The following is a 23,971-nucleotide window of genomic DNA, read 5'->3' as shown; positions in this document are numbered from 1 at the left end:
TGATACAAAACATGGGAGTTGACCTGCAGTGAGAACAAGGTCTAAAAGTATACAGACCATAGAGCAGCCAGGCTATGGACTCACATTATTCCAACTAGACCAGGAGGTTTTTAGGCCACCGCAGTTATTTGCAGTGTGTACTTTTAGACTCTCCCTTCTGGCATGTACACAAGAGTGGATAATGCCAATACCCATATGTGCTCACTAAGCAATCATGAATGGCCCATTTTGACAAAAGTGGAATATAATCCAAGTGGAAACAGACACAGTGAATGTGTCTCAAATAGAGCTGAAAGTGAGAGCAGTTTTTCAAGTGCTAGGTTGCGTTTAGCGTGTAAAATGATCCGTCTGAAAGAAACTAAATAACTTGCTAACGTGCACAGCTCTGCAGTGTGCACACTCAACGTTCTGAAAACAGTAGGTGAAGAAAGAGGTGTGCTCCGGACTCATTTGTGGGGGGGTTCCTCTTATTGTCAATATATAAAAAAAGCTCCATTGAACATGTTGTCCTGTGACCTTTGACCAAGTTCAGTGAAAGTTAGCTCAAGCAAATAGATAAGGCAGGCAAACAAATACCTCCACTGTACGATACAATAATAATCATCTTGAACGGAAGATTCCAAATGTATGAGTGGGCTTAAGAACGTAGGATCTGTTCAACGCTATTTGGATATTTCCAAGAAAAGGCCATTGCAGATGTCAAAGTTGTACTTAAATGTATCCATATACTCATATTAACCATATTAACCCAAATACAGCAAATTGTGTTGCACTCAGTACACAGTAAATCTGACGAGATGGTTGATCTCTTCAAAACCAGGCATTAAACAGCTTTGATGGTTCCGTGTATGGTTTGCGAGGATCATATCAACACAGCAAACACGTAACCATTCTGTCCCGACACCGAGCCAGACTCCAGTCCTCCAAGCCCACAATCTCGTGTGAACAAATGTGATCAAAGAAAACGGAAGAAGAAACATAGCAACCACCGTAGCAACAAGCAGGAAAACATTGAATATAGAAAGAGGAGGGATCGGTGATGGTTTTCGGGACTATTTTTGACGGACAAATCCTCAAGTAAAAAAAGAAAAGACCGTGGAGGAAGTTATGTAGACACTGTGAACGGAGACTTTACAATCAACTGTACGAGCGAAGGGTGAGTTTGTTCTCAAAATGAAACTTCTTGATTGGCTACTTTGTGTACCACGTCACGATTCACTTGGCGATGACTCGGCTGTACCACGGACATGAAGACTATCGGTCCGGAACATTGAGCAGGTTTATTTTTTACAATTGTTGGCTCCAACCCATGTTGAGAATAAATGATCAGGACAAATTCACTCTCTGCACACCTTGGGCCACAGGACAATCTTACAAAACAACCTTTAAGACATGAGATCATTGGGATTTGTTTTGTGTGTGTGTGTGTCTAGTTAGCGTTGACTTTTGTAGATAACAAATAACGTTGGCCGTTAAGCAGCGGTCAAGTCAGGCCTCCAGTTGGACGGAGTGTGTGAAAGGCACACTTTCTGACAAGCAGCTGAGTTATAACAAGACATACATCTTAGAAAAGACGTCAGGAACTTTCTAAAAGTTGTGTCGCAAGGAGATACGTTTGGTGACATCACTTTGGTCTTGTGGTGTGGTCACACTTGACACACTCTGGACCACAGCCAGTAACACCGTGGCAGCATTAGCAACACAGTTGCAGAGTGAGGAACAGACTTTAAGAGTTAGTAACACAGTTGAAGAGTTAGGAACACAGTCGAAGAGTAAGTAACACAGTTGGAGAGTTATTAACACTGTTGAAGAGTTAGGAACACAGTTGAAGAGTTAGGAACACAGTTGAAGAGATAGTAACAGACTGTAAGAGTTAGTAACACATTTGAAGAGTTAGCAACACAGTTGCAGAGTTAGGAACATACTTTAAGAGTTAGTAACACAGTTGAAGAGTTGGTAACAGACTTTAAGAGTTAGTAACACAGTTGACGAATTAGTCACACAGTTGCAGAGTTAGGAGCAGACTGTAAGAGTAAGTAACACAGTTTAAGAGTTAGTAACACAATTGCAGAGTTAGGAACAGACTTTAAGAGTTAGTAACAAAGTTGAAGAGATAGCAACAGACTTCAAGAGTTAGTAACAGTTGAAAAGTTAGTAACAGACTTTAAGAGTTAGTAACACAGTTGAAGAGTTGGGAACAGACTTTAAGAGTTAGTAACACAGTTGGAGAGTTAGTAACAGACTTTAAGAGTTAGTAACACAGTTGAAGAGCTAGCAACACAGTTGCAGAGTTAAGAACAGATATAAGTTAGTAACACAGTTGAAGATTTAGTAACACAGTTTAGCAGTTAGTATCAGAGTAAAGGGGTTAGTAACACAATTTAAGAGTTAGTAACATGTTTAAATAGTTAAAGAGTTCGTAACACAGTTAAGTATTTAGTATAAAAGTTAAATAGTAACGCAGTTAAAGAGTTAGTAACATAGTTAAAGAGTTTGTATAATAGTTTAACAGTTATTAACTCAGTTAAATAGTTAATAACATAGTTAAATAGTTAGTAACACAGTTAAAGAGTTCGTATAATAGTTAAAGAGATAGTAACACAGTTAAAAAGTTAGTAACATAGTAAATAGTACCATAATAAAATAGTAACAGTTAAAGACTAGAGACACAGTTCAAGAGTTAGCATAATAGTTAAAGCGATAGTAACACAGTTAAATAGTTAGTAACATAGTTAACGAGTAGTGACATAGTTAAAGAGTTAGTAACATAGTTAAAGAGTAAATAACAGAGTTAAATAGTTAGTAACATGGTTAAACAGTTAGTAACACGGTTAAATAGTTAGTAACATAGATAAATGGTTATTATAATAGTTAGAGATAGTAACAGTTAAATAATTAGTAACATAGTTATATAGATAGTAACATAGTTATATAGATAGTAACATAGTTAAATAGTTAGTAATGTAGTTAAATAGTTAGTACCATAGTTAAAGAGTTAGTAACAGTTTAACAGTTAGTAACAGTCACATAGTTTGTAACATAGTTGAAGAGTTAGTGACACAGTTAAAGAGTTATTAACACAGTTAAATAATTAGTAACACAGTTAAATAGTTAGTAACATAGTTAAAGTGTTATTATAATAGTTAGAGATAGTAACAGTTAAATAATTAGTAACATGGTTATATAGATAGTAACATAGTTATATAGATAGCAACGTAGTTAAATAGTTAGTAACGTAGTTAAATAGTTAGTACCATAGTTAAAGAGTTAGTAACAGTTTAACAGTTAGTAACACAGTCACATAGTTTGTAACATAGTTGAAGAGTTAGTGACACCGTTAAAGAGTTATTAACACAGTTAAATAGTTAGTAACATAGTTAAAGTGTTATTATAATAGTTAGAGATAGTAACAGTTAAATAATTAGTAACATGGTTATATAGATAGTAACATAGTTATATAGATAGTAACGTAGTTAAATAGTTAGTACCATAGTTAAAGAGTTAGTAACAGTTTAACAGTTAGTAACACAGTTACATAGTTTGTAACATAGTTGAAGAGTTAGTGACACAGTTAAAGAGTTATTAACAGTTAAATAATTAGTAACACAGTTAAATAGTTAGTAACATAGTTAAATGGTTAGTAACAAAGTTAGACGTAGATCCCCCACAAGCAAACAGTAACAATTGTTCTGAAATATTGTTCAAACATCTCTTTAGATTGAAGCCCTGTATACATGATTTACTTAGCTTTATGAGTGTACGAATGTGTGTGTGTGTGTGTGTGTGTGTGTGTGTGTGTGTGTGTGTGTGTGTGTGTGTGTGTGTGTGTGTGTGTGTGTGTGTGTGTGTGTGTGTGTCTTACCAAAACAATTCAAAGTTGTGTTCCGCCATAAGTTGAGGAAAAAGTGGCGTCGGTGACGTCATCATATTTGCAACGCATCAAAGAAAAGGCAAAAAAAAAGTGGAGTTTAAGATTCCGTAATGTTGTAGGACGTGAAGGTCACGGACTGGTGCTGTAAAAAAAGAAGTTTGATGAGTAAAAAGCGAAGAAGAAAAGGCTAGAAAACGCTTCAAAAGTGACACGACGAGGCTTCGTCTCCTAGCTCGAAAGGGTCGCGTTTAAAATGAAATAATCCTCCATTGCTGACTCCATGCGTCGTGTGACGAGCAATATTTACGTGTGCACGGCAGAAGGTGAAAAGGTTTGACTCGGTAGCTCGCCTTTGCTGACGACAGAGATTGGAAGAAGAGCTCGCAGGCACCAAACTAGCAAGAATAAGCCCCTCCCACTCCGCCGCCATCTTGCTTCGTAACACGGCTACTGAAATGGGTTCGTACTCACAACGCTCTTAAAGCCCGGGGAAACACTCTTTATGTCCACCACAGCGGTAAGGCGGCATTTTAATACATGTTATAGAGAAATCCCCGCACTTCTTGGGAGGAAAGGGTTCGCTTGCAGCAGCTCGTGAGAAAGTAAGTGCGACATCTTGCGGTGACTTTAGGGCAGTGCAATCTCATTTTCATGACAACATTGTGGCCAGTGGTCTTTTTTAAACCACACCTTAAGCATCTCCATAAATTTTAATACGTTTTTTTATTATCGGCATCGTTTTTTTGTTTTTGTTTTTTTGTTTTTGTTTTTTTTATTAAATCAACATAAAAAACACAAGATTCACTTACAATTAGTACACCAACCCAAAAAACCTCCCTCCCCCTTTACACTCATTCACACAAAAGGGTTGTTTCTTTCTGTTATTAATATTCTGGTTCCTACATTATATATCAATATATATCAATACAGTCTGCAGGAATACAGTCCGTAAGCACACATGATTGTGCGTGCTGCTGGTCCACTAATAGTACTAAACTTTAACAGTTAATTTGACTAATTTTCATTAATTACTACTTTCTATGTAACTGTTTTTATATTGTTTTACTTTATTTTTTATTCAAGAAAATGTTTTTCATTTATTTATCTTATTTTTTATTTTTTTATTTTAAAAAAAAGGACCTTATCTTCACCATACCTGGTTGTCCAAATTAGGCATAATAATGTGTTAATTCCACGACTGTATATATTGGTATCGGTTGATATCGGTATTAGGGTTTGGTCAATATCGGAATATTGATATTGGCAAAAAGCCATTATCGGACATCTTTAATTCAAACCATTTTTAAAATGGAAATAAATACTAATAATAATGATTTCAAAGCACGTTATCCATCAAATTGTGCAATGTAAAACTAGCAATACATTTCATGGTACAATTGTGAGATTTACTGTGGTTTTTACAGCATTTTTCTCTAAATGAAAAAAAACAGTACTTTTTTTTACTGTAATAAACTGTGGTGTCATTTTGGCATTTACAGTAATACACCGAAAAAACTACAGTTGTTGATTTCCAGTAAAAAAAAAAAATTAAAAAAAAAATGGCAGCTCGGGTGCCGAAATGTTACTGTATAATTGCAGGATTTTTTTTTACATTAAAAAAACATGTACATTTTACAGTAAAATTCTGGCAAATGAGCTGCTGTTTTGTTTTTTTTACCGTAAAAACAACAGTACTGTTTTTCCATTTACGGTAATATACACTAAATTTTGAGGTGAAATTATTGCAACTTACCTTTTTTTTTTTGCATTTCAGTTTAAAAAAAATCTACTAATAAAATGCATCAACAAATGTTGTAATATTAGTATTCACTGTTAGAAGCGGCTTACTGATGAAGATTATTAAAGTCTATTAAGTTAATGGTGGATATTATGAAGGATAACATGATATGTCTTGTTTATTCTGGACATAACCGTAGAACAGAAGTGCGCTTTATGACAGAAGGAGGTCTTTTCATTCTACCTATGACTCTGCAATATAATTCCCCTTTATGGAAATCAACCCATCTCAACTAAATGTTGTACCCGTGAAGATGATATTTGATGGTGCTCCGTCTTTCTCCTTCGTCACTTCAACAGGGAAACTTCAGAATGTCACCGGTTTATGTACAAACCTCGTTTCCATATGAGTTGGGAAATTGTGTTAGATGTAAATATAAACGGAATACAATGATTTGCAAATCCTTTTCAACCCATATACAATTGAATGCACTACAAAGACAAGATATTTGGTGTTCAAACTCATAAACTTTTTTTTTTTTTTTTTCAAATAATAATTAACTTAGAATTTCATGGCTGCAACACGTGACAAAGTAGTTGGGAAAGGGCATGTTCACCACTGTGTTACATGGCCTTTCCTTTTAACAACACTCAGTAAACGTTAGGGAACTGAGGAGACACATTTTTTAAGCTTCTCAGGTGGAATTCTTTCCCATTCTTGCTTGATGTACAGCTTAAGTTGTTCAACAGTCCGGGGGTCTCCCTTGTGGTATTTTAGGCTTCATAATGCGCCACACATTTTCAATGGGAGACAGGTCTGGACTACAGGCAGGCCAGTCTAGTACCCGCATTCTTTTACTATGAAGCCACCTTGATGTAACACGTGGCTTGGCATTGTCTTGCTGAAATAAGCAGGGGCGTCCATGGTAACGTTGCTTTGATGGCAACATATGTTGCTCCAAAACCTGTATTTACCTTTCAGCATTGGCGCCTTCACAGATGTGTAAGTTACCCATGTATTGGGCACTAATACACCCCCTACAAATGCTGGCTTTTCAACTTTGCGCCTATAACAATCCGGATGGTTATTTTCCTCTTTGGTCCGGAGGACACGACGTCCACAGTTTCCAAAAACAATTTGAAATGTGGACTCGTCAGACCACAGAACACTTTTCCACTTTGTATCAGTCCATCTTAGATGAGCTCAGGCCCAGCAAAGCCGACGGCGTTTCTGGGTGTTGTTGATAAACGGTTTTCGCCTTGCATAGGAGCGTTTTAACTTGCACTTACAGATGTAGCGACCAACTGTAGTTACTGACAGTGGGTTTCTGAAGTGTTCCTGAGCCCACGTGGTGATATCCTTTACACACTGATGTCGCTTGTTGATGCAGTCCAGCCTGAGGGATCGAAGGTCACTTACATGCAGTGATTTCTCCAGATTCTCTGAACCCTTTGATGATATTACGGACCGTAGATGGTGAAATCCCTAAATTCCTTGCAATAGCTGGTTGAGAAAGATTTTTCTTGAACTGTTCAACAATTTGCTCACGCATTTGTTGACAAAGTGGTGACCCTCGCCCCATCCTTGTTTGCGAATGACTGAGCATTTCATGGAATCTACTTTGATACCCAATCATGGCACCCACCTGTTCCCAATTTGCCTGTTCACCTGTGGGATGTTCCAAATAAGTGTTTGATGAGCATTCCTCAACTTTATCAGTATTTATTTCCACCTTTCCCAACTTCTTTGTCACGTGTTGCTGGCATCAAATTCTAAAGTTAATGATTATTTGCAAAAAAAAAAAATGTTTATCAGTTTGAACATCAAACATGTTGTCTTTGTAGCATATTCAACTGAATATGGGTTGAAAAAAAAATCATTGTATTCTGTTTATATTTACATCTAACACAATTTCCCAACTCATATGGAAACAGGGTTTGTATTCACAGGTACAGTATTCATATATATATACTCCATAGTTTGCACAATTGAGTCATATCCTGGCAGCAGTTTAAAAACGGTCCCTATTATAATATCAATGTTATTGTTCGAAAGTTGGTAGAGCAACCGTGTACGCAACTTGATAGTGCCAGGTTCGATTCCAGCTTCCGCCATCCTAGTCACTGCCGTTATCCATCCATCCATCCATCGTCTTCCACTTATTCGAGGTCGGGTCGCGGGGACAGCAGCCTAAGCAGAGTAGCCCAGACTTCGTCCGGCTCCTCCCTTGTATAAATGTAGCTTAAATGTAGATAATGGGTTTCACTATGTAAAGTGATTTGAGTCTCGAGAGATTGGTCATACTAGTCTTAGCCTTAGATTGGTCAAGTCTAGTTTTAGACTTAGATTGGTCAAATCTAGTTTTAGGCTTAGATTGGTCAAATCTAGTTTTAGGCTTAGATTGGTCAAATCTAGTTTTAGGCTTAGATTGGTCAAATCTAGTGTTAGGCTTAGATTGGTCAAATCTAGTGTTAGGCTTAGATTGGTCAAATCTAGTGTTAGGCTTAGATTGGTCAAATCTAGTGTTAGGCTTAGATTGGTCAAATCTAGTTTTAGGCTTTGATTGGTCAAATCTAGTTTTAGGCTTGGATTGGCCAAATATAGTTTTAGGCTTAGATTGGTCAAATCTAGTGTTAGGCTTAGATTGGTCAAATATAGTTTTAGGCTTAGATTGGTCAAATCTAGTGTTAGGCTTAGATTGGACAAATCTAGTTTTAGGCTTAGATTGGTCAAATCTAGTGTTAGGCTTACTTTGGTCAAATATAGTTTTAGACTGAGATTGGTCAAATCTAGTGTTAGGCTTACTTTGGTCAAATCTTGTTTTAGGATCAGATTGGTCAAATATAGTTTTAGGCTTAGATTGGTCAAATATAGTTTTAGGCTTAGATTGGTCAAATCTAATTTTAGGCTTAGATTGGTCAAATCTAGTGTTAGGCTTAGTTTGGTCAAATCTAGTTTTAGGCTTTGATTGGTCATACTCGTTTTAGGCTTAGATTGGTCAAATCTAGTTTTAGGCTTAGATTGGTCAAATCTAGTGTTAGGCTTAGTTTGGTCAAATCTAGTTTTAGGCTTTGATTGGTCAAATCTAGTGTTAGGCTTAGATTGGCCAAATATCTAGTTTTAGGCTTAGATTGGTCAAATCTAGTTTTAGGCTTAGATTGGTCAAATCTAATTTCAGGCTTAGTTTGGTCAAATCTAGTGTTAGGCTTAGTTTGGTCAAATCTAGTTTTAGGCTTTGATTGGTCAAATCTAGTGTTAGGCTTAGATTGGCCAAATATCTAGTTTTAGGCTTAGATTGGTCAAATCTAGTTTTAGGCTTAGATTGGTCAAATCTAATTTTAGGCTTTGATTGGTCAAATCAAGTTTTAGGCTTAGATTGGTCAAATCTAATTTTAGGCTTTGATTGGTCAAATCAAGTTTTAGGCTTAAATTGGTCAAATCTAGTTTTAGGCTTAGATTGGTCAAATCTAGTTTTAGGCTTAGATTGGTCCAATCTAGTTTTAGGCTTTGATTGGTCAAATCTAGTTTTAGGCTTAGATTGGTCAAATCTAGTTTTAGGCTTAGATTGGTCAAATCTAGTGTTAGGCTTAGATTGGTCAAATCTAGTGTTAGGCTTAGATTGGTCAAATCTAGTGTTAGGCTTAGATTGGTCAAATCTGGTGTTAGGCTTAGGTTGGTCAAATCTAGTTTTAGGCTTTGATTGGTCAAATCTAGTTTTAGGCTTGGATTGGTCAAATATAGTTTTAGGCTTAGATTGGTCAAATCTAGTGTTAGGCTTAGATTGGTCAAATATAGTTTTAGGCTTAGATTGGTCAAAACTAGTGTTAGGCTTAGATTGGACAAATCTAGTTTTAGGCTTAGATTGGTCAAATCTAGTGTTAGGCTTACTTTGGTCAAATATAGTTTTAGACTGAGATTGGTCAAATCTAGTGTTAGGCTTACTTTGGTCAAATCTTGTTTTAGGCTCAGATTGGTCAAATATAGTTTTAGGCTTAGATTGGTCAAATCTAGTTTTAGGCTTAGATTGGTCAAATCTAATTTTAGGCTTAGATTGGTCAAATCTAGTGTTAGGCTTAGTTTGGTCAAATCTAGTTTTAGGCTTTGATTGGTCATACTCGTTTTAGGCTTAGATTGGTCAAATCTAGTTTTAGGCTTTGATTGGTCAAATCTAGTGTTAGGCTTAGATTGGCCAAATATCTAGTTTTAGGCTTAGATTGGTCAAATCTAGTTTTAGGCTTAGATTGGTCAAATCTAATTTTAGGCTTAGTTTGGTCAAATCTAGTGTTAGGCTTAGATTGGTCAAACCTAGGGTTAGGCTTAGATTGGTCAAATCTAGTTTTAGGCTTAGATTGTTTAAATCTAGTTTTAGGCTTAGATTGGTCAAATCTAGTGTTAGGCTTAGATTGGTCAAATCTAGTGTTAGGCTTAGTTTGGTCAAATCTAGTTTTAGGCTTAGATTGGTCAAATCTAGTTTTAGGCTTAGATTGGTCAAATCTAGTTTTAGGCTTAGATTGGTCAAATTTAATTTTAGGCTTAGTTTGGTCAAATCTAGTGTTAGGCTTAGTTTGGTCAAATCTAGTTTTAGGTTTTGATTGGTCAAATCTAGTGTTAGGCTTAGATTGGCCAAATATCTAGTTTTAGGCTTAGATTGGTCAAATCTAGTTTTAGGCTTAGGTTGGTCAAATCTAATTTTAGGCTTAGTTTGGTCAAATCTAGTTTTAGGCTTTGATTGGTCAAATCAAGTTTTAGGCTTAAATTGGTCAAATCTAGTTTTAGGCTTAGATTGGTCAAATCTAGTTTTAGGCTTTGATTTGTCCAATCTAGTTTTAGGCTTTGATTGGTCAAATCTAGTTTTAGGCTGAGATTGGTCAAATCTAGTTTTAGGCTTTGATTGGTCAAATCTAGTTTTAGGCTTAGATTGGTCAAATCTAGTGTTAGTCTTAGATTGGTCAAATCTAGTTTTAGGCTTTGATTGGTCAAATCTAGTTTTAGGCTTAGATTGGTCAAATCTAGTGTTAGTCTTAGATTGGTCAAATCTAGTTTTAGGCTTAGATTGGTCAAATCTAGTTTTAGGCTTAGATTGGTCAAATCTAGTGTTAGGCATAGATTGGTCAAATCTAGTTTTAGACATTGATTGGTCAAATCTAGTTTTAGGCTTAGATTGGTCAAATCTAGTTTTTGGCTTAGATTGGTCAAATCTAGTCTTAGGCTTTGATTGGTCAAATCTAGTTTTAGGCTTAGATTGGTCAAATCTAGTTTTAGGCTTAGATTGGTCAAATCTCGTTTTAGGCTTAGATTGGTCAAATCTAGTTTTAGGCTTAGATTGGTCAAATCTAGTGTTAGGCTTAGATTGGTCAAATCTAGTGTTAGGCTTAGATTGGTCAAATCTAGTTTTAGGCTTAAATTGGTCAAATCTAGTGTTAGGCTTAGATTGGTCAAATCTAGTTTTAGACTTTGATTGGTCAAATCTAGTTTTAGACTTTGATTGGTCAAATCTAGTTTTAGGCTTTGATTGGTCAAATGTAGTGTTAGGCTTAGATTGATCAAATCTAGTTTTAGGCTTTGATTGGTAAAATCTAGTTTTAGGCTTAGATTGGTCAAATCTAGTGTTAGGCTTACTTTGGTCAAATCTAGTTTTAGGCTTTAATTGGTCAAATCTAGTTTTAGGGTTAGATTGGTCAAATCTAGTTTTAGGCTTTGATTGGTCAAATCTAGTTTTAGGCTTAGATTGGTCAAATCTGGTTTTAGGCTTAGGTTGGTCAAATCTAGTGTTAGGCTTAGATTGGTCAAAACTAGTTTTAGGCTTAGATTGGTCAAATCTAGTTTTAGGCTTAGGTTGGTCAAATCTAGTTTTAGGCTTAGATTGGTCAAATCTCGTTTTAGGCTTAGATTGGTCAAATCTAGTTTTAGGCTTAGATTGGTCAAATCTAGTGTTAGGCTTAGATTGGTCAAATCTAGTGTTAGGTTTAGATTGGTCAAATCTAGTTTTAGGCTTAGATTGGTCAAAACTAGTGTTAGGCTTAGATTGGTCAAATCTAGTTTTAGACTTTGATTGGTCAAATCTAGTTTTAGGCTTAGATTGGTCAAATGTAGTGTTAGGCTTAGATTGATCAAATCTAGTTTTAGGCTTTGATTGGTCAAATCTAGTTTTAGGCTTAGATTGGTCAAATCTAGTGTTAGGCTTAGTTTGGTCAAATCTAGTTTTAGGCTTAGATTGGTCAAATCTAGTTTTAGGCTTAGATTGGTCAAATCTAGTTTTAGGCTTAGATTGGTCAAATCTAGTTTTAGGCTTTGATTGGTCAAATCTAGTTTTAGGCTTAGATTTGTCAAATGTAGTTTTAGGCTTAGGTTGGTCAAATCTAGTTTTAGACTTTGATTGGTCAAATCTAGTTTTAGGCTTTGATTGGGCAAATCTAGTTTTAGGCTTAGATTGGTCAAATCTAGTTTTAGGCTTAGATTGGTCACATCTAGTTTTATACTTAGATTGGTCATACTAGTCTTAGGCTTAGATTGGTCAAATCTAGTTTTAGGCTTAGATTGGTCAAATCTAGTTTTAGGCTTTGATTGGTCAAATCTAGTTTTAGGCTTGATTGGTCAAATCTAGAATTAGGCTTAGATTGGTCAAATCTAGATTTAGACTTAGATTGGTCAAATCTAGTTTTAGACTTAGATTGGTCAAATCTAGTTTTAGGCTTAGATTGGTCAAATCTAGTTTTAGGCTGAGATTGGTCAAATCTACTTTTTGGCTTAGATTGGTCAAACCTAGTTTTAGGCTTTGATTGGTCAAATCTAGTTTTAGGCTTTGATTGGTCAAATCTAGTTTTAGGCTTTGATTGGGCAAATCTAGTTTTAGGCTTAGATTGGTCAAATCTAGTTTTAGACTTTGATTGGTCAAATCTAGTTTTAGGCTTTGATTGGGCAAATCTAGTTTTAGGCTTAGATTGGTCAAATCTAGTTTTAGGCTTAGATTGGTCACATCTAGTTTTATACTTAGATTGGTCATACTAGTCCTAGGCTTAGATTGGTCAAATCTAGTTTTAGGCTTAGATTGGTCAAATCTAGTTTTAGGCTTTGATTGGTCAAATCTAGTTTTAGGCTTGATTGGTCAAATCTAGATTTAGGCTTAGATTGGTCAAATCTAGTTTTAGACTTAGATTGGTCAAATCTAGATTTAGGCTTAGATTGGTCAAATCTAGTTTTAGATTTAGATTGGTCAAATCTAGTTTTAGGCTTTGATTGGTCAAATCTAGTTTTAGGCTTTGATTGGTCAAATGGGGCGGTATGGCGTGGTGGTTAGAACGGCCGTGCCAGAAACCTGAGGGTTGCAGGTTCGCTCCCTGCCTCTTGACATCCAAATCGCTGCCGTTGTGTCCTTGGGCAGGACACTTCACCCTTGTCCCCTGTGCCGCTCACACTGGTAAATTAATGATGAATGAATGGTAGGTGGTGGCCGGAGGGGCCGTAGGCGCAAACTGGCAGCCTCGCTTCCGTCAGTCTTCCCCAGGGCAGCTGTGGCTACAAATGTAGCTTACCACCACCGGTTGTGAATGAATAATGGGTTCCCACTTCTCTCTGAGCGCTTTGAGTATCTAATAATAGAAAAGCATGATATAAAATCTAATCCATTATTATTATTATTATAAAGAAAAAATACAGCCTGTATGGCAGTTTTGTTGTATCAGAGTCAGCATTGTAACTTGTCCTCGTTACATGTCACCTTTTTTGCTCTTTTATTGCACTTTTTAATGTAGTAATTTTTTAGAATGTATGTTCCATTCTAGAGGCTAATCTTTCCTGTGATAAAATGACAACCAAGGTAATCAAAAAGGTCAACCAACGAACGAGATTTCTCTACAGAATCTCCTCTCTGGTCAACAAAAGCACCATGAAGATTCTGGCGGGAACTCTCGTTCGACCCTTTTTCCATTACGCATGCACCTCCTGGTACCCTAGCACCTCCAAATCCCTCAAATCTAGACTCCAAACATCCTAGATCAAGCTGGTCAGATTACTTCTAGACCTCCATCCCAGATCACACCTTCTCCAAAGTGGGCTGGCTCAGGGTGGAGGACAGAGTAAAACAACTTGCACTGAGCCTAGTCTATAAAATCCGCTACACCTCCCTGATACCGAAGTACATGTCAAACAACTTCCTTAATGTAAATGACCGCCATAACCACAACACCAGGGGGAGCTCCACTAACCACGTTAAACCCAGATTCCGAACTAACAAAGGTCTTAAAGGCCTACTGAAACCCACTACTACCGACCACGCAGTCTGATAGTTTATACATCAATGATGAAATCTTAACACTGCAACACATGCCAATACGGCCGGGTTAGCTTACTGTCAAGTCAAAGTACAGAGCAGCACAAACACCACTGATTTGCAGAGCACACTCCAGGCCTGAAGGGGCAACAGTGAGAGCTGAGGGCTGAAAATCTCCACCTGCTTCCAACAGATTGGTTTGATTGAATTCACCTGTTCACCTGCTCAGAGCACATGCTCAAAATGTTTGAGTTTCAGTCAGTCAGCCCTTTGACATGCTGCTAGAAGGAAGGAAGGCAGCTCCTGTTTGGACTCAGAAGACGCAACTGGTTATCAACTGTCAAGTTCTCCAGGTTTTTTCACAGCCTTGCCCGAACTTGAAAGGGCCAGTTGATAACCACCAGCGTGGCAGTGAAGACGAGGATTAAAGGCCTGAAGTCAAAGAAGCTGCTGTCGCAAAGGGAGGTACTTAAAACTGCACCATGGCAAGCGAAGCTCTTGGAAAAACAGTCAAGCAACTGAAGCAAGAGAGGACCGTAGCCAAAAGTGTCTTCACCAAGCAAGCCAACTACCTCAGCAGGGCTGCAGATACCATGATAAAGCAGGAACTACAAGAGGAGTTCTGCAAACTTTCCAGTCTGGCGAGGGATGTCGGTGAAGCAAACGATGACTACGAGACCGGCCTACTGGTGGACATGGAGGCCAAGTCTGAGGAAGGTGATGAAGTGGAACTAATCTACCAACAGCTATTCAACCCCCACTATACTGCTATTCACCTATTCACCTATTCAACCCCCACTATACTGCTATTCACCTATTCACCTATTCAACCCCCACTATTCGACTATTCATTTTGTTCAACCATTCATCTACACCAATAACCCACTTTATTTTATTGCTTCAAATCAAACATCAATAAATCACAAGGAAAAAGGATTGAGTTGTCCCTTTGAGTCCTTCCTGAGTCCAACTGGCCCTTTCAAGTTCGGGCAAGGCTGTGAAAAAACCTGGAGAACTTGACAGTTCCCTCGCCAGACTGGAAAGATCCAACCTGGAGTGATGGATGCAAATACACGTGAGTTACCAGTAATTCTGATGCTGTTGGAAGTAACTAGCAATGCAGGACAGAAAATTGGAACTCTCATTGACCTGGCATCGGACACCAACTACATCACTCACAGAGCTGCCAAAAGACTCGACCTGCGAAATGAAAACGTCACCCTTGTTGTCCAAGGAGTTGGAGGAATGACCATGACGGTAAAGACCAGAAGATATTTACTCAAGGTGAGAGTGAAGACGCCCACAGGCACAGAGAGAGCTCATGAGCTTGTATGCTATGGCTTGGATGAAATTGCCAAAGTGCACAGTGAAATCAAACCTCACCAAATCAGGAAGTTCTTCCCAGACATCAACCTTGAAAATCTGAAAAGACCAAAGCATATTGAGCTTCTCATCAGCCACCGTGAAGGAAGACTCGCTCCACAAAGAGTAAAGGTAATTGGGGACCTGGTGCTTTGGGAAAGCCCATTAGGAATGACTGTTGGGGGAGCACATCCAAACCTCTTTGAAGAAGTGGATGTGGCTATGCATAGATCCAAAACACACTTTGCCCGGTCTATGAGAACTACAGCAGTGAAATATCAGGAAATTGCTGAAACCAAGATGACGACAGCTGGCAGAGAGTTCTTAAACTGGTGGAAATGGGAAAGCATTGGAGCCGCCTGCGAACCCAAGTGCGGGGGATGCCGGTGCGGCAACTGTCAACCAGGAGGAAAAGAAATGACTATAAAAGAGGAGAAAGAGCTGGAAATCATAAGGAAAGGCCTAACCTATGTCAAAGCAGATGCACATAGTGACGAACCACACTGGGACACGAAATATCCCTGGATTGAAGATCCAACCTCGCTGCCCAACAACAGAAGTGCAGTTCAGGCCACTTTCCTGCGGACAGAGAAGCAGCTCAAGAAAGAACCAGAGTGGCGAGTGGCATACACAGCTCAAGTCCATGAGATGGTGGCAAGGAAAGCGGCAAAGAAACTCACCAAAGAGACCATTGCTGGCTGGCAAGGACCAGTGTGGTACGTCAGCCACTTGGTGGCGCCAAACCCGCATTCAGTTACAACACCTGTGCGATTGGTATGGAACAGCAGCCAGAGGTTCCAAGGACGCAGCATGAATGATCTCCTGCTGAAAGGGCCTGATGTCCTCAATCCCATCCGAGCAGTTCTACTCAGGTTCAGAAGAGGAGTCCATGCTGCTCTTGGTGACATTAAAAAAATGTACAATTCTGTGTGGCTAGAAGACCTGGAGATGCACCTCCACAGATTCCTCTGGAGAGACACTGAGGATGGAGAAATTGAGGAATATGCCATCACCAGAGTCAACATCGGTGATCGACCAGCAGGGTGCATCGCACAACTCGCCATGAGAGAGACAGCCAAGCTGCCCAAGTTCGCTCACCTGAAAGAGGAATGTAGGATCGTGGAAGAGGACGCGTATGTTGATGATCTGTTGACATCCCATAATGACCTGGAACAGCTGGAGGAAAACACAAGAAGAGTGGAGGAAATCCTAAAGTCAGGCGGGTTCTTTCTCAAGCCTTGGGTCCGATCAGGCCAAAGTGGGAGGCGGGAGTCTGTACCAATAAAGCTGAAATCCTCATCGGACAGGATCCTCATTCTCCCAAATCAGATGAGTGAAGATGAAAACAAAGCCCTTGGTGTTGGATACCTCGTTGGAAAAGACAGACTCTACCCCATGACCTCCATCAATTTCTCAAGAAGAAAGAAGAAGATGAGAATGGGCCAAAATCTCCTGGTGGGAGAGGTGAGACAAGAAACTCCAGATCCACTGACAAGAAGACAACTGCTTAGCCAGGTCGCTAGCCTGTACGACCCAATAGGTCTTGTCACACCTGCTAAGCAGAAAGGTGCCATTCTTGTCAGGAAAGCTTTTCAAGAAGCAGCTGGAAGCAAAACTCTGACCAGAGACACTTGGGACAAACCTTTGTCTGGAAAGTTGAGAGAAGAAGCCATCTCACTGTTTGAGGAATACACGCGCCTCAGCCAAATCACCTTCCACAGAAGCCTCACACCAGCCAATCGGATTGGAAAACCCTGGGGAATAACCTTCTCTGATGGAAGTGACAGAAGCTATGGAGCTGTGGTGTACCTCAGATGGGAGACTGAAGAAGGCATTCAAGTCAGACTGACAGAGTCCAAAGCCAAGCTCACACCCATCGACCAGAAAGGAGAGGCAGTGAAAGCTGAAATATGTGGTGCTGTCTTTGCTACACGGCTCAGAAGGTATATTGAAAAACACAGTCGGATGGAAATTGAATGTTGGCTCCATCTGCTGGACAGTCAAACTGTTCTGGGATCAATCCAAAGAGAGAGCTACGGATATCAGACCTTCTTCGCAAACAGAGTTGGAGAGATCCAGAAGTCCACGTCTATTGAAGATTGGAGATGGATTCCAGGAGACCTGAATATCGCTGATCTCATAACAAGAGGAGCATCACCAGAGGACCTTAAAAAGGATTCTGTGTGGCAGGAGGGACCTGAGTTTCTAAAACATCCTGTGGATGAGTGGCTGACAAAGTCAGCCAAAGAGGTTGCTGCGAATGCCACAGCGAGCATTGACAAGCTTCAAAGGAAGTCTTTCACAGCAGTGGTAACCAGAGCACAGGCAAAGAGGAACCAGAATGATGTCCCATCTATTACAGAAAAAACTCCAAAACCTACTCATGTCAGAAATGACCACAGTTCTTCTGAACAAGAGTCCAATATCCAAGTCCGAAGACCACCTGCCGGTTCTGCTGTCCAAAGAATCCTGGACATAAAGAAATTCAGCAGCCTGACCAAGCTGATCCGAGTCATTGCCTGGGTATGGAGAGCAGTCAGGAAGTGGCGAACTCGGATCAAACGCTCAGCTTCAAGTAAGCTAAAATATCAGGAAACCTCACCACAAATGTGCAAGCAAGTAGTACTCACTGCCATCGATTGTGAGAGATGTGCAAATCAGGACTTTTCCCAGCTACTCAGTCTCCTCTGCAAAACCTGCTGAAAAGAAGGGAAAGCAGCACTCAAGTAAAATCCCGGCCACCATTCTTCACAGAGACGTCAGACGGATCATTGTTTTAATACCAGTTGAAGAACAAGAACAACATCATGCAAACTGAAGGTAAACTTGCCGGAACAGATGATGATGTGACCTCCTTGGGTTTAAAAAACCAAGAGGTCAAGTGGGAGGTGTCAAGTCAAAGTACAGAGCAGCACAAACACCACTGATTTGCAGAGCACACTCCAGGCCTGAAGGGGCAACAGTGAGAGCTGAGGGCTGAAAATCTCCACCTGCTTCCAACAGATTGGTTTGATTGAATTCACCTGTTCACCTGCTCAGAGCACATGCTCAAAATGTTTGAGTTTCAGTCAGTCAGCCCTTTGACATGCTGCTAGAAGGAAGGAAGGCAGCTCCTGTTTGGACTCAGAAGATGCAACTGGTTATCAACTGTCAAGTTCTCCAGGTTTTTTCACAGCCTTGCCCGAACTTGAAAGGGCCAGTTGATAACCACCAGCGTGGCAGTGAAGACGAGGATTAAAGGCCTGAAGTCAAAGAAGCTGCTGTCGCAAAGGGAGGTACTTAAAACTGCACCATGGCAAGCGAAGCTCTTGGAAAAACAGTCAAGCAACTGAAGCAAGAGAGGACCGTAGCCAAAAGTGTCTTCACCAAGCAAGCCAACTACCTCAGCAGGGCTGCAGATACCATGATAAAGCAGGAACTACAAGAGGAGTTCTGCAAACTTTCCAGTCTGGCGAGGGATGTCGGTGAAGCAAACGATGACTACGAGACCGGCCTACTGGTGGACATGGAGGCCAAGTCTGAGGAAGGTGATGAAGTGGAACTAATCTACCAACAGCTATTCAACCCCCACTATACTGCTATTCACCTATTCACCTATTCAACCCCCACTATACTGCTATTCACCTATTCACCTATTCAACCCCCACTATTCGACTATTCATTTTGTTCAACCATTCATCTACACCAATAACCCACTTTATTTTATTGCTTCAAATCAAACATCAATAAATCACAAGGAAAAAGGATTGAGTTGTCCCTTTGAGTCCTTCCTGAGTCCAACTGGCCCTTTCAAGTTCGGGCAAGGCTGTGAAAAAACCTGGAGAACTTGACACTTACTAAAGTGCAATTTTAAATTTTGCGCGAAATGTCCTGCTGAAAACGTCTCGGTATGATGACGTCAGCAAGTGACGTCACGGATTGTGGAGGACATTTTGGAACAGCATGGTGGCCAGCTATTAAGTCGTCTGTTTTAATCGCAAAATTCCACAGTATTCTGGACATCTGTGTTGGTGAATCTTTTGCAATTTGTTCAATGAACAATGGAGACAGCAAAGAAGAAAGCTGTAGGTGGGAAGCGGTGTATTGCGGCCGACTGCAGCAACACAAACACAGCCGGTGTTTCATTGTTTACATTCCCGGAAGATGACAGTCAAGCTGTACCATTGGCCGGTGGAGAACTGGGACAACAGAGACTCTTACCAGGAGGACTTTGAGTTGGATGCGCAGACACGGTACCGTGAGTACGCATGCAGCTGCGGCTTCCAAACATTTGATCGCTTGCCCGTACGTGCGTGCCGCTATGTGCATGTCACATACGTAACTTTGGGGACTTTGGGGAAATATATGTGCTGTATGAACTTTGGGGAGGTGAACGGTACATTGGACTGTGGGATTGAGTGTGTTGTGCAGGTGTTTGAGTTGTGTTGGCGGGTTATATGGACGGGAGGGGGGAGGTGTTTGCTATGCGGGATTAATTTGTGGCATATTAAATATAAGCCTGGTTGTGTTGTGGCTAATAGAGTATATATATGTCTTGTGTTTATGTACTGTTTTAGTCATTCCCAGCTGAATATCAGGTCCCACCCGCCTCTCACAGCATCTACCCTATCTGAATCGCTCCCACTGCCCTCTAGTCCTTCACTCTCACTTTCCTCATCCACAAATCTTTCATCCTCGCTCAAATTAATGGGGAAATCGTCGCTTTCTCGGTCCGAATCGCTCTCGCTGCTGGTGGCCATGATTGTAAACAATGTGCAGATGTGAGGAGCTCCACAACCTGTGACGTCACGCTACTCGTCTGCTACTTCCGGTACAGGCAAGACTTTTTTATCAGCGACCAAAAGTTGCGAACTTTATCGTCGATGTTCTCTACTAAATCCTTTCAGCAAAAATATGGCAATATCGCGAAATGATCAAGTATGACACATAGAATGGACCTGCTATCCCCGTTTAAATAAGAAAATCGCATTTCAGTAGGCCTTTAACTCATTCTCTTTCTATGCCATATCAATATGGAATGCACTCCCAACAGGTATAAAAGAAAGGGCATCTCGATCCTCCTTCAAAATCGCACTGAAGGAACACCTCCAGGCAACTACAACCCTAAACTAACACCCTCCCTTCCACATAAAACCTCTTTGGATTGTAAATAATCAAATGTAAACAATCAAACAATCAAATGTAGACACTTTTTCTTATTCTTTCTGATCTCTCTCTCTATGTCCACTACTTGCTGAACATATCCTACCAAGTCAGTCCTACACTGTTTCAATATCCATTTCTTTGATGATGCAATTGTTGATGCTGATTGTTGCTGACTGAAGTGTTGATACCAACCAAACCTAACCCCCCCCCCACCCCGGATTGTTAATAATGTAAATAATGTAAATAATTCAATGTATATACTCTGATTATTATCTTGTGTGATGACTGTATTAAGATGTTAGTATTAGGGATGTCCATACTTGCCAACCCTCCCGAATTTTCCGGGAGACTCCCGAAATTCAGCGCCTCACCCGAAAACCTCCCGGGATAAATATTCTCCCAAAAATATCCCGATTTTCAGCCAGAGCTGGAGGCCACGCCCCCTCCAGCTCCATGCGGACCTGAGTGAGGACAGCCCCTTTTCACGACGGGAGGACAACAGGGTGACAAGAACTAAATCATCCAGACAGATAAATTGTATTATTATGTTTATTTTACCTAAAAATAAATATATTTATCAATAAAAAAAAAATAAATAAATACATTTTTACTATATTTAGCTAAAAACATCAAAATTACCGGTAATTGTATTTTTATTTTTATTTTTTCTGAGTCCTTATTACATCCAGCTATAGAATTATACATTAAAATAAACATATTTGAAATAATTAATTTTAAATTATCATAATATGTCATTTAAAATGACCATATTTAATTATTAAAATAATTGCTTGTTTATCAACAACTTTAGCATTTTATTCATTACATTTTGAAGCACTCAGAAGCCAAGTTATGTTATATTCCTTAATATTTATTTATGCAAGTTTGAAGTATCAATTATCTAAACACAGTTTTGTTTGCATATTTTCAGGATGTAGATATATATGTATATATATATATATATATATATATATATATATATATATATATATATATATATATATATATATATATATATATAATATATGTATGAAGTACTTGACTTGGTGAATTCTAGCTGTCAATATACTCCTCCCCTCTTAACCACGCCCCCCCACACCCCCACCCCTCACCTCCCGAAATCGGAGGTCTCAAGGTTGGCAAGTATGGGGATGTCCGATAATGGTTTTTTGCCGATATCCGATATTCCGATATTGTCCAACTCTTTAATTACCGATACCAATATCAACCGATACTCTATATCAACCGATATATACAGTCGTGGAATTAACACATTATTATGCCTAATTTGGACAACCAGGTATGGTGAAGATAAGGTACTTTTAAAAAAAATTAATAAAATAAAATAAGATAAATAAATTAAAAACCGTTTTCTTGAATAAAAAAGAAAGTGAAACAATACAAAAACAGTTACATAGGAACTAGTAATTAATGAAAATTAGTCAAATTAACTGTTAAAGTTAATTTGGACAACCAGGTATGGTGAAGATAAGGTACTTTTAAAAAAAATTAATAAAATAAAATAAGATAAATAAATTAAAAAACATTTTCTTGAATAAAAAAAAAGTAAAACAATACAAAAACAGTTACATAGAAACTAGTAATTAATGAAAATTAGTAAAATTAACTGTTAAAGGTTAGTACTATTAGTGGACCAGCAGCACACACAATCATGTGTGCTTACGGATTGTATCCCTTGCAGACTGTATTGATATATATTGATATATAATGTAGGAACCAGAATATTAATAACAGAAAGAAACAACCCTTTTGTGTGAATTTTTTGGGTTGGTGCACTAATTGTAAGTGTATCTTGTGTTTTTTATGTTGATTTAATAAATTAAAAAAAACAACAACAAAAACGATACCGATAATAAAAAAAAACGATACCGATAATTTCCGATATTACATTTTAACGCATCTCGAGTTAGTACATACTTGCCAACCTTGAGACCTCCGATTTCGGGAGGTGGGGGGTGGATGGTGGGGGCGTGGTCAGGGGTGAGGTGGGGCGTGGTTGGGGGCGTGGTTAAGAGTATATTGACAGCTAGAATTCACCAAGTCAAGTATTTCATACATATATATATATATATATATATATATATATATATATATATATATATATATATATATATATATATATATATATATATATATATAATCTACATCATGAAAATATGCAAACAAAACTGTGTTTGGATAATTGATACTTCAAACTTGCATAAATAAATCTTAAGGAATATAACATAACTTGGCTTCTGAGAGCTTCAAAATGTAATGAATAAAATGCTAAAGTTGTTGATAAACAAGCAATTATTTTAATAATTAAATATGGTCATTTTAAATGAATTATTATGATCATTTAAAATTAATTATTTCAAATATGTTTATTTTAGTTCTATGGCTGGATGTAATAAGGAGTCAGAAAAAATACAAAAAAAAATACAATTCATTTTGATGTTTTTAGCAAAATATAATAAAAATGTATTTAGTTTTTTTTTTTTTAAATTAATAAATATATTTATTTTTAGGTAAGATAAACATAATAATACAATTTGTCTCTAGTCTGAATGATTTAGTTCTTGTCACCCTGTTGTCCTCCCGTTCTGAAAAAAGGCTGTCCTCACTCAGGTCCGCATGGAGCTGGAGGGGGCGTGGCCTCTAGCTCCGGCTGAAAATCGGGAGATTTTCGGGAGAATATTTGTCCCGGGAGGTTTTTGGGAGAGGCGCTGAATTTCGGGAGTCTCACGGAAAATTCGGGAGGGTTGGCAAGTATGAGTTAGTATATATTTGATAGTATATCATGTATCAATTTAAGTGGACCCCGACTTAAACAAGTTGAAAAACTTATTTGAGTGTTACCATTTAGTGGTCAATTGTACAGAATATGTACTTCACTGTGCAACCTACTAATAAAAGTTTCAATCAATCAAGCAAAAGTCAACGTAAAGGAAGAAAAGGGCAGTTCCGGTTCGATGATTGGTTCATTCATAGAGGCGTGTCCACGCATCCTCGTATGTGATTGGCTAGTACCAGAGCTGTCGGCCAATCAGCGCGCGGGCTTGGCTGGTTACCGTGAATGACAATTCAGGAACTCTTGGTCGCACCGCATGTAGCGCAAAGAAGGAGGCGTAAACACTGACGGTGCTTCACAGCTAGAGGTAAGCGTTAAAACCCCACCATAAACTATTTCCATACACATTTCATACAAATGGATGTCGAAAGTATGACGCGGGCGAAGCAATCGCCCAGGAGTATTTCCCATTCGGAAGGGTTTTTATCCGGCAGCGTCGCGGCCTGCTCGGAGTAGCAGGCCCGTCACAACCAACTCGGCGTGTTTGTCCCTGCGCGGGAAATTTCCATTTAGCCACGAAATTCCTCCGAAGCCCATCCCTAACTATGCGTTATGGCGGCGTATTGCTAGTTGTGTCGGCGGAACTGTGTTCCCGTTGAAGACGGGGGTTCTATCGTCGACTGAACCGCGCTTGTTGTTCGCGCTAGCGTGGTTAGCATGTGGCTAGCGCGTCGTAGAGCATGTAGCGATGGCGTTTCGCGCCTGCGCAGGAGCGTCAACGTGACTAGGCCG

General features: G+C 39.0%; 2 protein-coding genes across 7 annotated transcripts in view; one reads left to right on the top strand and one right to left on the bottom strand.

Annotated features, from left to right (window-relative positions):
• Positions 1-4,263, bottom strand: part of raf1a (Raf-1 proto-oncogene, serine/threonine kinase a) — a 38,457-nt gene extending 34,194 nt beyond the window's left edge. The window contains exon 1 of the mRNA XM_061923788.2: positions 3,863-4,263. The gene's annotated coding sequence lies outside the window, so the exon portion shown is untranslated. The remainder of the gene's footprint in view (positions 1-3,862) is intronic.
• A 48-nt stretch (positions 4,264-4,311) lies between these two features.
• Positions 4,312-23,971, top strand: part of cnbpa (CCHC-type zinc finger, nucleic acid binding protein a) — a 32,888-nt gene continuing 13,228 nt past the window's right edge. For 2 of the 6 annotated variants that reach the window (XM_061923894.1, XM_061923859.1), the window contains exon 1: positions 4,312-4,330. The gene's annotated coding sequence lies outside the window, so the exon portion shown is untranslated. The other 4 variants (XM_061923877.1, XM_061923833.1, XM_061923904.1 and 1 more) reach the window with 3 other exon arrangements.

This window comes from Nerophis lumbriciformis, linkage group LG01, assembly GCF_033978685.3.
Source record: "Nerophis lumbriciformis linkage group LG01, RoL_Nlum_v2.1, whole genome shotgun sequence".
In the NCBI taxonomy this organism is placed as follows: Eukaryota; Metazoa; Chordata; class Actinopteri; order Syngnathiformes; family Syngnathidae; genus Nerophis; species Nerophis lumbriciformis.
The sequence above is the reverse complement of the archived record's forward strand: the minus strand, read 5'-3'. Positions and strand labels throughout refer to the sequence as shown.